The sequence below is a fragment of the Salvelinus alpinus genome, chromosome 7 (assembly GCF_045679555.1).
Source record: "Salvelinus alpinus chromosome 7, SLU_Salpinus.1, whole genome shotgun sequence".
NCBI lineage: Eukaryota > Metazoa > Chordata > Actinopteri > Salmoniformes > Salmonidae > Salvelinus > Salvelinus alpinus.
Genome location: NC_092092.1, coordinates 42,045,301 through 42,058,280, shown reverse-complemented (window position 1 = coordinate 42,058,280; position 12,980 = coordinate 42,045,301).

Below are 12,980 nucleotides of genomic sequence, written 5' to 3'. Positions count from 1 at the left end.
TATCAAATCAATTCTCTGTAATTATTATTACGTGATTAAACTAATCATGAAATGTAATTAACTAGGAAATTGGGGCACCAAGGAAAATCTTCAGATTACAAAGTTATAATTTTCCTAATATAACTCTTCAGATATTTTAATATCGGATCAATTATTCTTTACCTCACGTTAGTCTCATTCCAAACGTCGTAAATTGTTGGTTAACCCAGCCTTTACTATGAATCATCCATACATCAATTGTCTTAATAATTTATTTACTAACTAACTAAATAATCACAGAAATGCATAATCACACAACACAGTAGATATGGTTACAAGGAAATGATAGGGGAGGTTCCCTAGTGGGCTAAACCGATATGACGGCTTGGTGGACAAAGGGAAGTGGGTGTGGACTGAGAAGGGCGGGAAAGACAAAACGAGTCACTACACAGTTGATAATTATATTAATTGAAATGCTAATCCTTTGCTCACTCATTTGGGAATAATTGCAATCAATATATATTTACGCCCAGTAATGATCTCTGTTGGAATCGTCAGTCCTTCTGTTGGAAAGTTCATCCGAGCGTCTCTCTCTCTGCTTCCCTGAAGTCTTTCGTGGTTAGAATGGATACTTCAGAGTACCATTCAGAAATGTTCATATAGAATAGATGTTTTGGCGGTTGTCGGGTTTCGCATCCCATGTTTACATAATTTCTAGCTGCAGACTAGTAATTAGTATTTAAGATTTGCTCTTATTCTGTCGGGATCGATAGTCTCAGTTTAACCATTTCCCGCCGTGTAGCCAATGCACCACGTGGTATGGTTAGGAATTCAACAACCATTACAACCGTAGCTTAAACTGAGGTTTTTGTGGTCTCTACTCAAACCTTTGCCTCCTCAGCTGACCGAGGTATGCATGGTCTGAAGAGGATTTCTTCAGGAGTGGGTTTTATTCATAACAGTAGAAAAGGGTTGTCCCATGAGCCAGATCATGTCTGTGCTCATGGGGGCGGGCCAATGACTTAGTTAACCTTTTAAAGGGAATACAATTCTCTCACATTAACGGTTTAACATCACATTCCATCCTTTCACAAATAGTTTCATCTTTACTCATTCATTTCATACAATAATTAGACACAAACTTCATAACGGAGGCACCTGTATAAACAGAGTTATGGTAATATGGCTGTATTGTCTTTCATGGGGTCACAAACATGAAGCAAAACGGACTGGGTCGTAGCTGGCTTCTCCACCGACGTTTACACATTCTCCAAAACATGGACATTGTTCAGTTCTCAAGTTCTGTGATGTAGAAGAAGTTCCTTTGTTCTACTGTGAAACTCTCTCTCTCTACTGCATGGCCAGGAGGAGAGAGTCTCCTCCAGGAATTTACGACCTGAGATAACAGAACCTGGGTGTAGGAGAGAGAGGGGGATGCCACGATCTATGCCCAGAAAGGGCCCCGTCATGACACATGCTAACCAGCCCTTAATCATAGTGGCATTTCATCAGCCTCCCCATTTCTCACAGGAGAGTCGTGAGTTCCATACACTTTGCCCGGTTAGGGCATTGAGTGCCTATCTTACTTGCTTCATCAAACAGAACAGCTTTGGGTGTGTTATGGGGAGAACGTAAATGCCTCTGCAACGCAATGCTGCAAGGCAAACACAGCATTTCATTGGAAATGAATGTAATTCTGGTGTACCAAAATGCAATTACGCTGTCGGTGTGATCGAAGCGTAAGAGAAGGATACTGTAAATTCAAGAAGAACACAGAAAGTTCCAAGAGAAATGGACAGACAAGTATTTTTTTGTACTGCAGGATGGGACTAGAACACTTTGTCTTATTTGCCAGAAGGCAGTCAATTGTTTTAAACATGCAAATATAGAACAAAATCTCCAGTCACACCATGCCCACTTTGACAAAAAATATCCGCTACAAAGCAACCTCAGAAACAACAAAATAACGCAACTCAAAGGACAGCTCAAAGGACAACAACAAATGATGGACAGATCTAGAACTGTTGCAGAGAAAACAACTTAGGCAACATATGAGATTGCTTGGATACTCGCAAGAAACAAGAAGGCCTTCACAGACGCAGAGATTGTCAAATAATGTTTTTTGGCCTAAGCCCGAAATATTGTATGCTGATTTCACAAACAAGGAAGCTATTTGAAAGCAAATTAAGGGACTGCAACTCTCAGACTCAACCATAACAAGACATCGGTAAGCAACAGATTACTGACATGTTGACGAAAGCACTGATGTAAGTGACATTGCCCAATTATGTGTTTGGGTCCGCTTCCCTCAAAACGAGTCGTACAGAGAATAACTTTTCAGTTTACTGCCCCTTCAGAGACAAACACGAGGAGAGGATATTCTGAAAGCCCTTGTTACATTTTTGCTAATAATATTGACTGGTCAAATCTGGCATCTGTGGGCACTGACGCCGCCCCAAACATGGGAGGGAAGGAGAAGGGACTGATGAGAAAGAGAGAGGATATTCCCGAATTTGTTACGTTTCATGGTCTCATTCATCAGGAAGCACTTGTGGTTAAACTTACAGAATGTGATGCTGTAATGAACACGATGGAATACAGAGACCTGGTTTCAAGCGCAGGGCGCAGCAGGTGTTAATTTGTAAAGGACCACAAGAGGAGGCAGGTAGATGGGTCCAGGGGCAGAAGGTCATACAGAGGGGGTCCGAAAAGGCAACAGTACAGGCAGGGAAAAGGCTAGTAACGTCGTCCGGGAGATCAGGCAATAGGTCGATAACAGGAAATCCGCTAAAGTACAGGCAGGGAATATGCAAAAGGCGTCGTTGGTGAGGCAGGCCAAAACTATCATTCACGAGAGGAGTAATTACAGGGAAACCAGCGCTCCAAATAGAAGTGTCACAAAACAAACAATACCTCACATTGATGGGGTGCAAAGAACTGAACTAAATAGTGTGTGATAATGACATACGGGTGTGTGAACAGGGGATCAGAATTCAGGTGATTGGGATATGGAGAGTGAGCTGCGTTCAGGGGATCTACTCTTTGAGAGTGGGAGTTGGAAGCAGACGTTACAGATGCAGCAAGTCAATGAATCACCGTTAATTCCACGAGTTGCTGATGGCAACTTGATATTTCACAATGAAGTGAGATCGCTGTCTCGTGGCAGAGATTTGGAAAGATTTCTCTCTCTCTTCCCTCAAATCTGCAAATGTGTTGCAAGCAAGGGGAGAGAGGAGCCAGAGCTAGATGAGCCACAGTGGATATTAAAGCTGGCTTTTTTAACTGACATCACCTGCCACCTGAACACACTGAATCTCCAGCTCCAAGGGAAAGCTAAAACTCCCGGCAAAATGCTGCGTGTGGTCACAGCACTTCAAAATAAAATCACCATACTGTTCATACCTGACAGACAGTTTGTTCATTTCCCAAAACTCAGAGCAGTCGCCAGATCCAACCCAGACATACTGCAACATTTTAGCTATGATGCATTTGTGCATGTGTTGGAAGAGTTGAAGTTGGAGTTTGAGTCAAGATTCAAGGATATCATTGAGTACAAGGAGTTTTTTTACTTCATTGAGAACCCTTTTCATGTGCCAGTGTCATCTCTGACCACAGTCTGTCCTGACCATGCTGGAATAGAGAGTGAGATAGTGGAGCTGCAGGCAAATGACACATTGCAAGGTGAACTAAGATCAGGTGTTACCCATTTCTGGAGCCTTGTGTCAGACACAGAGTATCCACTTCTGAAGCAGTGTGCGCAAAAAGTGATATTTTCTGACAGCACTTATTCATGTGAAGCAACATTTTCAACAATGAACATAGTGAAACAGAAACAGAGAAATAGACTGACCAGATCACACTTGGACTGCCTCACAAGGATAGCAACAATATACTATACATTTAGAATGAATACAGTCAAGGAGTAGAAGAGACATTTTCTCTTCTGAGGTAACCCTTAATATTGGTCTTATACATGTGATGTAGCCTATTTGATGTGTTGGAGGTTAGGTTGGTTAGGTTGAAGTCACTAAAACAAATTTTTCAACCACTCCACAAATTTCTTTTTAACAAACTATAGTTTTGGCAAGTAGGTTAGGACATCTACTTTGTGTTTGACACAAGTAATTTTCCCAACAATTGTTTACAGACAGATTATTTCACTTATAACTCATTGTATCACAACTCCAGTAGGTCAGAAGTTTACATACACTAAGTTGACTGTGCCTTTAAACAGCTTGGAAAATTCCAGAAAATGATGTCATGGTTTTAGAAGCTTCTGATAGGCTAATTGACATCATTTGAGTCAATTGGAGGTGTACCTGTGGATGTATTTCAAGGCCTGTCTTCAAACTCAGTGGCTCTTTGCTTGATATCATGGGAAAATCAAAAGAAATCAGCCAAGACCTCAGAAAACAAATAGTAGACCGCCACAAGTCTGGTTCATCCTTGGGAGCAATTTCCAAACGCCTGAAGGTACCATGTTCATCTGTACAAACAATAGTATGCAAGTATAAACACCATGGGACCTCGCAGCCGTCATACCGCTCAGGAAGGAGATGCATTCTGTCTCCTAGAGTTGAACGTACTTTGGTGCTAAAAAGTGCAAATCAATCCCAGAGCAACAGCAAAGGACCATGTGAAGATGCTGGAGGAAACCTGTACAAAAGTATCTATATCCACAGTAAAACAAGTCCTATATCGACATAGCCTGAAAGGCCGCTCAGCAAAGGAAGAAGCCACTGCTCCAAAACCGCCATAAAAAAGCCAGACTACGGGTTGCAACTGCACATGGTGACAAAGATCGTAATTTTTGGAGAAATGTCCTCTGGTCTGATTAAACAAAAATAGAACTGTTTGGCCATAACGACCATCGCTATGTTTGGAGGAAAAAGGGGTAGGCTTGCAAGCCGAAGAACACCATCCCAACCGTGAAGCACGGGGGTGGCAGCATCATGTTGTGGGGGTGCTTTGCTGCAGGAGGGACTGGTGTACTTCACAAAATAAATGGCATCATGAGGCAGGAAAATTATGTGGATATATTGAAGCAACATCTCAAGACATCAGTCAGGTAGTTAAAGCTGGGTCTCAAATGTCACGACTTCTGCCGAAGTCGATGCCTCTCCTTGTTTGGGTGGTGCTGTCACGTTCTGACCTTTATTTCCTTTGTTTTGTCTTTATTTAGTATGGTCAGGGCGTGAGTTGGGGTGGGCAGTCTGTTTGTATTTCTATGTTTTGCTATTTCTGTGTTTGGCCTGATATGGTTCTCAATCAGAGGCAGCTGTCAATCGTTGTCCCTGATTGGGAACCATATTTAGGTAGCCTGTTTTGTGTTGGGTTTTGTGGGTGGTTGTTTTCAGTCTTTGTGTGTCTGCACCAGATAGAACTGTTTCGGTTGTCACCTTTGTTGTTTTGTATTTTGTAGTGTTCAGTTTTTGTTATTCATTAAATTAAGATGAACACTAATCACGCTGCGCTTTGGTCCTCTCCTTCTTCCACCGACGACAGCCGTTACAGGCGCTCGGCGGTCGACGTCACCGGTCTTCTAGCCATCGTTGATCCATTTTTCATTTTCCATTGGTTTTGTCTTGTCTTCCTACACACCTGGTATCAATCCCATTTCATTACCTGTTGTGTATTTAACCATCTGTTTCCCATCATGTCTTTGTCAGAGATTGTTTTATGTTCAGTTTCGTGTTTGTATTTGGTGCGCGACGGGTCCTCGTACCCAATTTGTTTCATTTGTATTTATGGTTTTGGAGTTATGTTTTGTTTTATTAAATTACTCCATTTTACCAAGTTAATTCTCCTGCGCCTGACTTCCCTGCCACCTATACACACGATTGTGACAGCAAATGAGTCTTCCAAATTGACATTGACCCCAAGCATGCTTCCAAAGTTGTGGCAAATGGCTTAAGGACAACAAAGTCAAGGTATCGGAGTGGCCATCACAAATCCCTGACCTCAATCTTATAGAACATTTGTGGGCAGAACTGAAAAAGTGTGTGCGAGCAAGGAGGCCTACAAACCTGACTCGGTTACACCAGCTCTGTCAGGAGGAATGGGTCAGAATTCACCCATCTTATTGTGGGAAGCTTGTGGAAGGCTACCTGAAATGTTTTACTAAAGTTAAACAATTTAAAGGCAATGCTACCAAATAATAATTGAGTGTATGTAAACTTCTGACCCACTGGGAATGTGATGAAAGAAATAAAAGCTGAAATAAATAATTCTCTCTACTATTATTCTGACATTTCCATTCTTAAAATAAAGTGGTGATCCTAACTGATGTAAGACAGGGAATTTTTACTATGATTAAATGTCAGGAATTGTGAAAAACTGAGTTTATGTATGTAAACTTCCGACTTGAACTGTTTTTTGATGTGCTGTACATCAAATCAATTGCATGCTCTATTGCTCTGAATTTGCTCTCAATTGATAATTAATAATATTGGAAGAAAAAGAACAACAAATTAAAGATCTGTGCAGCCCTCTGAAAGATTGTCTCAACCCAAAGTGGCCCATTTACAAAAAAACTCTGAGTAACACTGTTCTTTACAGAGGCCTTCTACTCTTGGTGCTGTTGCACCTGATTGAAGCCTCGTGTTTTAAGTTCTAGCTTTTAGCTTGCTTGTGTATACGGTTGTATTCCACAGATGAAGTTCTGTGTTACCCTGTTGGGTAATTATATTCTGTTGCATCCTGTGGTAGATACAAGTACGTCCCAGGGACTCATCTGAACTAAGTTAGATGGTGAGTTATCCCGCTCTGTCGTCCTTACAACTTCTTTGGTACAGTCTCTCTCATCGGTCATTTGGCGAATCCGTTACAAAAACAAAAGAGAACGTTGGGTTAGGGATGTAACCTTGGTTCTCTGAGTAGAGTAATGAGTCGCCAAGTTTTCATGTCGTTCCTCCACCTCCATGGGGTTCGAGTAAAGTAACAGACAGGATGTCACGCCACACTTATTTTTATAGTGACAAATCACGTGGGTAAAGTAAGGGTGTGGCGTGACTGTACACATTTGATATTAAGCATTTAAATCACATCGTGTGAAGGGGAAGGAGTTCCCATAGGTTGTTTGGTGACCCGTTACTCTACTCAGAGAACCAAAGTTACATCCGTAGCCCAACGTTTTCTTTTCAATACATTTTTCTTGAATGAGCTCGAAGCAATAGAGTTTTCAGGAAAATAAAATGCAGCGGGTCCGTGGGGGCTCACACGGCAGCGGCGGTACTTCACGTGCCCTGTGGTTAACAAGCTCCCAAGAGCTGCGCACACTCAAATTTATTTACATTGGCTGGAAACATGCAAACTGTGTGTGAGTAGGCTTTTACAAGAACAGAAGACAAAACACACATACATTCAGAGTAGGCTAGCCTGGCCTAGGCTATGGAGCCATGAAAGAGAGATGACTGACAATAGTCTGAAGAAGGTTAGAAATATTGCAGAATGTTTTGAGTAGGTAGGCCTAAGACATGTTTTATGTAACTTTTAGTCCATGTGTCCCTCCCTTGCTTAGCTTTGGGACCGCAACTAAGGGATTATGTTGGGACATTGCTTGGGCTGATCTGTATCAGCCCAATGTCCCAACAGAATCCCTTCGTTGTGGTCCCGAAGCAATCCCTTGCCCAAACTTGAAACCTTGTAGCCGTTCGAGAGGTAAGTCACGCTGAAATTACTGGCTAGGATACCTGTAGCACACTATCCCATGTCGGCAGGTAGCCTAGGCCCTAGGCTATCCATAATCGGTGGACGGTTCCGAGAAGTGCACAAGAAGAATGTAGACCTATTGGTCTAAATCCAGTTTTCAGATGCTACCTCCCTCTCTCTAAATCAAAATCAAACATGGATGCTAATGTTGTGTTCTCGCTTTGCGCGCACACCTGTATGTGGTTGACACCTGTCTTTCATTAGCTAACGAGCCCCGCAAAGAGAATGCAGGCATAGTGCTGCCACAGACAGGAGCTAAAAGGAGAGTGAGCCCACGATGCGAAAACACAACATAGGCATCATGTTTTATTTAGATTAAAATTGCTACTGTCACGCCCTGACTTTAGTTATATTTGTTTTCTTTATTATTTGGTTAGGTCAGGGTGTGACAAGGGTGGTTTGGTTAGTTTTGTATTGTCTAGGGGTTTTGTCTTGTCTAGGTTTTTTTTGTTTATCTAGGGGAATGTAGGTTTATGGTGGCCTGAATTGGTTCCCAATCAGAGACAGCTGTTTATCGTTGTCTCTGATTGGGGATCCTATTTAGGTTGCCATTTTCCATTTTGGTTTTGTGGGTAGTTGTCTATGTATAGCTTCACATTCGTTTTGTTAGTTTGTTTAGAAGAAGAATGTCTTCAAATCATGCTGCGCCTTGGTCTCCTCACTACGACGAACGTGACAGCTACATTTTGATTTAATACTTGTTTGTGCGCTGCTCTGTAATGTAGTCCAAAAGTATGATTAATATTAACCTAAGTAAATACATGATTATCATTGTTGTTATGGTGTACAGTAGGCCTACAGTAGAGTATGTCTCTCTGACTGCGCAACTATAAACCTATAAATGGTTGGCTGACAACCTCACAGAAATATTGCACAGGCATCATTGTGGCAAGAGTAGTGGCAACCAGGGAAAGTGTTGGAATGAATAACCAGTCATTCTTGTGTGTAACCACTTTCATTGGCTATAATAGCCTTACATTCAACACTGCTTGTGTAAACAGTATCCCAATTGTGATATAGACAAACAGTAAATTAATCAATCAACGCAATAACACATAAGCTGGCCATAGCCATGGTCCTTCATAAGATTAATAGTATTACCTGTCTCCAAACTCTGTTCTGCAGGTTCTCACAGAAACCATCCTCAATATCCTCCCCGACACTAGGACGCCGTTGGTGACAAGACTTAAGGCCATGATACAATGGCAATTTTTTTAGGCATTATTGGCGAGCAATGCTCTGGGGAATCTTGATCGGCAACCCCACCTAGTTGGCAATTTCTAGGAATCCTCCAATCAGAGATCAGCTATTGGTCAAAATATTTTGGAAAACATGGCTACCGTTTTTGAGCTGAAGCCAGAGAAAATGTTGGACAATTACATCTCATATATTGCTTCACTACAATATTTCATCATGATACATTAATACATACATACATACTGTGTTCAGTTTGTCATGTTTGTCATATGTCCAGAACTGTGCTGCATGTGTCCTCCCCCCACGAGCACATCACTCCAGTGCTGTTCAACCTCCACTGGCTCCCCATATACTACAAAATCCTGGTTCACACCTACCTAGCTATCCACAACTCTGGACCCAAGTACATGTCTGACCTCATTCTTACCCTCCTGTCCCACACACACCCTTCACTCCTCCAGGTCCGTCTCCCTTCAGCAGCCCCGCAGCAGACTAAAAACTATGGATGACAGGGCTTTCAGTTGCGCTTCTCCGCGGCAGTGGAACACACTTCCAGATGCTATTAGGGTTGCAGAGTCTCTGTACTACTCAAGACCATGCTGTTCAGAAAAGCTTTCAATGACCTCTGCTAATTCTGTTCACATGTCCGCCGGATCTGACGACACCTGTAGCTATATAGTTTGGATTGTTTTCTGTGTTTTGGATAGTTTTTATTAATAATAATATGTCAAAAAAGGTGTGCCTTTGGTGGGATAAAAGCTCTTTACAAATTATTATTATCTTTAACTGCCGAAAATATCCATGATAGTGCGCATGCTAATCAATTACAGGTTAATTCGCTAGCTAGCTAGCCACGTAGACATATTTAATTTTTTGTTTTAGTTTTTTGTACGCTTAACCAGCTGGCTAGCTGGATGAATACCATTTACACTTCTTAGCTTAGAATTGTGAAGTAAAAAATGACCTAAATCTAGTTATCCTTATGTCTGCATTGCCATTGACTTGACTGGCAGCAGGTTGAACGAATGCCCAGGGCATAGTTTCTTGTTTGTTAGCTGATAAATTCCAGTAGCCTACAGATGTGGCAGCCAACAGGCAACAGCAAGCTATAGGAGATGAGTAAATAAATGGGGAAATTGAGTTTAAGTTGATATATGCTTCATATGCTCATCTTCCGAAAACATCTGAAACCTTACCTCTTCGAAGAGTATGCAACATCCCCCCCCCCCCCCCCCGTGCACCACCTCCTCACCCCTTAATAACTCTGACCTCACTGATAGCTACTTTACTGAGAGGAAATAAACTTACTATGGCTGTGATATGTTGTTGTCCCACCTAGCTATTTTAAGATTAATGCACTTAATGTGAGAGCATCCGGTAAATGACTAAAATGTAAAACAGTATTATTCATGTCCATGTTGCTCATTGCTCCAGTGTCTCATGTTGCCAGCAAAATTGTATCATGGCCTTTAATGTGCTGCTGAGCCTGAGCTGGCAGTGCTAATGTATTCATTTTTGTTTTTGCTCAATCTGATTAGGCCTGTATCAAACTGCAGCCCATAGCTCACACAGATGTTTACGGTCAGCTTGTCCTGTCCGATGGGATGTCAGTTGGTGAGTGAGGGGTCACCTGATACAGAGAATTAGAGGGTTTTGTTCAGTGATGTAATGAGAGAATATGTATTAAAGGAGAGGATGTTTGACTGTAGCTTTACATGTACCGTAGGAGAATAGATCTAAACGCTATGTGATATTTCTTAATATATGTATATTGGCATGTACATGTGCATCTAACGAGGCACAGATGTATTTCAGAGGGGTATACTACAAAGCAGTATCAATGAGTTAGCCAGCTAACTTCGATAAATTAACTGTTGATTATCTGATTCAATAAGAAAGCTGAAATCATATATCTGTTTTTGGTTGTTGAGACAATTAGACCATGCCAAATTCGTGCTTATCTTCCAAAATATAAAAAAAAAAAATCTGAATATTTAGGCAAGTTAGCTGGCTAACTCCTTGATCCTACTTTTTAGTATATCCCTCAGATTTCAGCAAGAACGAAACAATGCAAAAGTATTTTAAAACAGATATGAATTTATTGTTTCAACATTTTAAATCCAAACATTTAAACATCAAAGCTCTTGACAGTTTTTTCCCTTATCAGTTATGTAGTAGATAGCGGACTCACAGGGATGCATAAGCATGTCTTCTTACACTCTACATCAGCAAAGATAATATACAAACACGAACTGTGTTCACATTTACCTAACAGAGTAGAAAATTACAGAAGCATCATTTGGCACACAAATGAATGTATTATAAACTGAGTATATTCCCTGCGTATTATCGTTACGATATTTTACAACTAAAATGCAACCGTTGGTTTCAAGGTGGAGGGTGGACAACATGTATAATGTCACATCATGATCATAATATCATCATTATTGACACAACACCAGCCAAGTGAAATAAATATATCTTGCAGATTCACTCTTCTGGTGTGGTCTTAAAAATGATTCACACTTCTTAACACTGCTAAGCTTATTGTACTATTCTATAACAATGGTAATACATTAATGTGCCTGCTGCAGCATCAGGTGTTACATTTGAGTAATATGAAGGATATTACATAAGGGCAGTGTAGCTACTTCATAAACACAACATTATAATAAGATTATAAGCACTACTTAAGACATTTGGCGACTAACAGCCATGTACAGGCTAGACTGTCTCACTTTGTGCTGGAAGCTAATAAACTTGAGAGTACGAGCTCCATGACACACTTGGCGTCACAGGGGGGGTTATAAAACATGACTGAAAGGTAAAAAAAAAAATGTCTAGTAGTGCTTATGAAGGCAAATGTCACACACACACACAGCATCAAAATAGTCTGTATACTTTAAGCCATAACTACTCTCAGCTGATACATACATTAAAGTAAATGTGCTCACACCAGTGTGGCTCTGGGAGGATGGGTAGGAAGGAGATAGTACAGTGCAGCTCTATTACAAACATAAAGGAAGACACACATAAGCTGCAACGGGTTAAAACTCACTAGAGGTTAGGTGTGCTTACAAGACACTACTTTCTGTATCTACTAGATTTCTAGACAACAAAACCATGTCGCAGCCTTGACCTAAGACACTACTTACACAATGTATCCAATCAACACTGGTGGTCGTATTTAAAATAGGAGGAAACAAAAAGGAATATGCATCTTTGTGTAACAGTATCTGGGTCTTTCCACCAAATGAATACCTTTTTGGGTATTATAACATTATAATTCAATGTTTTATTTAACCTCATTTTAATATTATGTCAAAGAACACGTTTAACTTAATAAAAAACACTTTTTCCCATCTCAACAAAAAAATGACTATAGTAAATGCCTATTAAATGCCAAATATAGTAACAGGGTTGACGGTAACAGGGTTGACGATTTCATCTTAAATCAGCCATTAATCCCCTTGTGACAGGGGGAATGGAAGCTTGTTGTGTTAAACAGGTAAGGGGAATTGAATGCAAAGCTTCCCCCAAAAATGTTTTATTGTTAAAACATTTCAAGCCTGTCTATCTATGGGTAACAGGGTTGACATGTTATGCTCGACCCACTCCGTTTTCCACCACAAAACAACTGAAAATGGCCAAAAAGAGTAGAACCAGCTCACCTGCTTTTACACTATGATTTGACTATTAGATATTCAATGTTTCTTTTGAAAAAAATTTTTTTATAAGGAATAGTTTCACCATTTTAAAATGAGAGTTCAGTTCACGTTACAGGGTTGACCTTAAACGTAACAGGGTTGACATAAATTTCATGTGATTAGATCAGGGATGGGCAACTTTGAATACATGAGGGGCCGCAGTGGCTCGCGGGTCTGTGTACCCACATCCCAGGGGGGGGGGGGTAAATTGACCTGCGGGGCCTACAACAGAGGGGCTGCGGACCGCCAGTTGCCCATCCCTGGATTAGATTAATCCCTAATCACATGAAATAAATAATAATCATCAGAAATGACTTTGTCAAAGCAACAAAATAACTAGGGCTTTACAGTAACCAGGTTTCCATCCAACATTTGTATGCGAGTAAA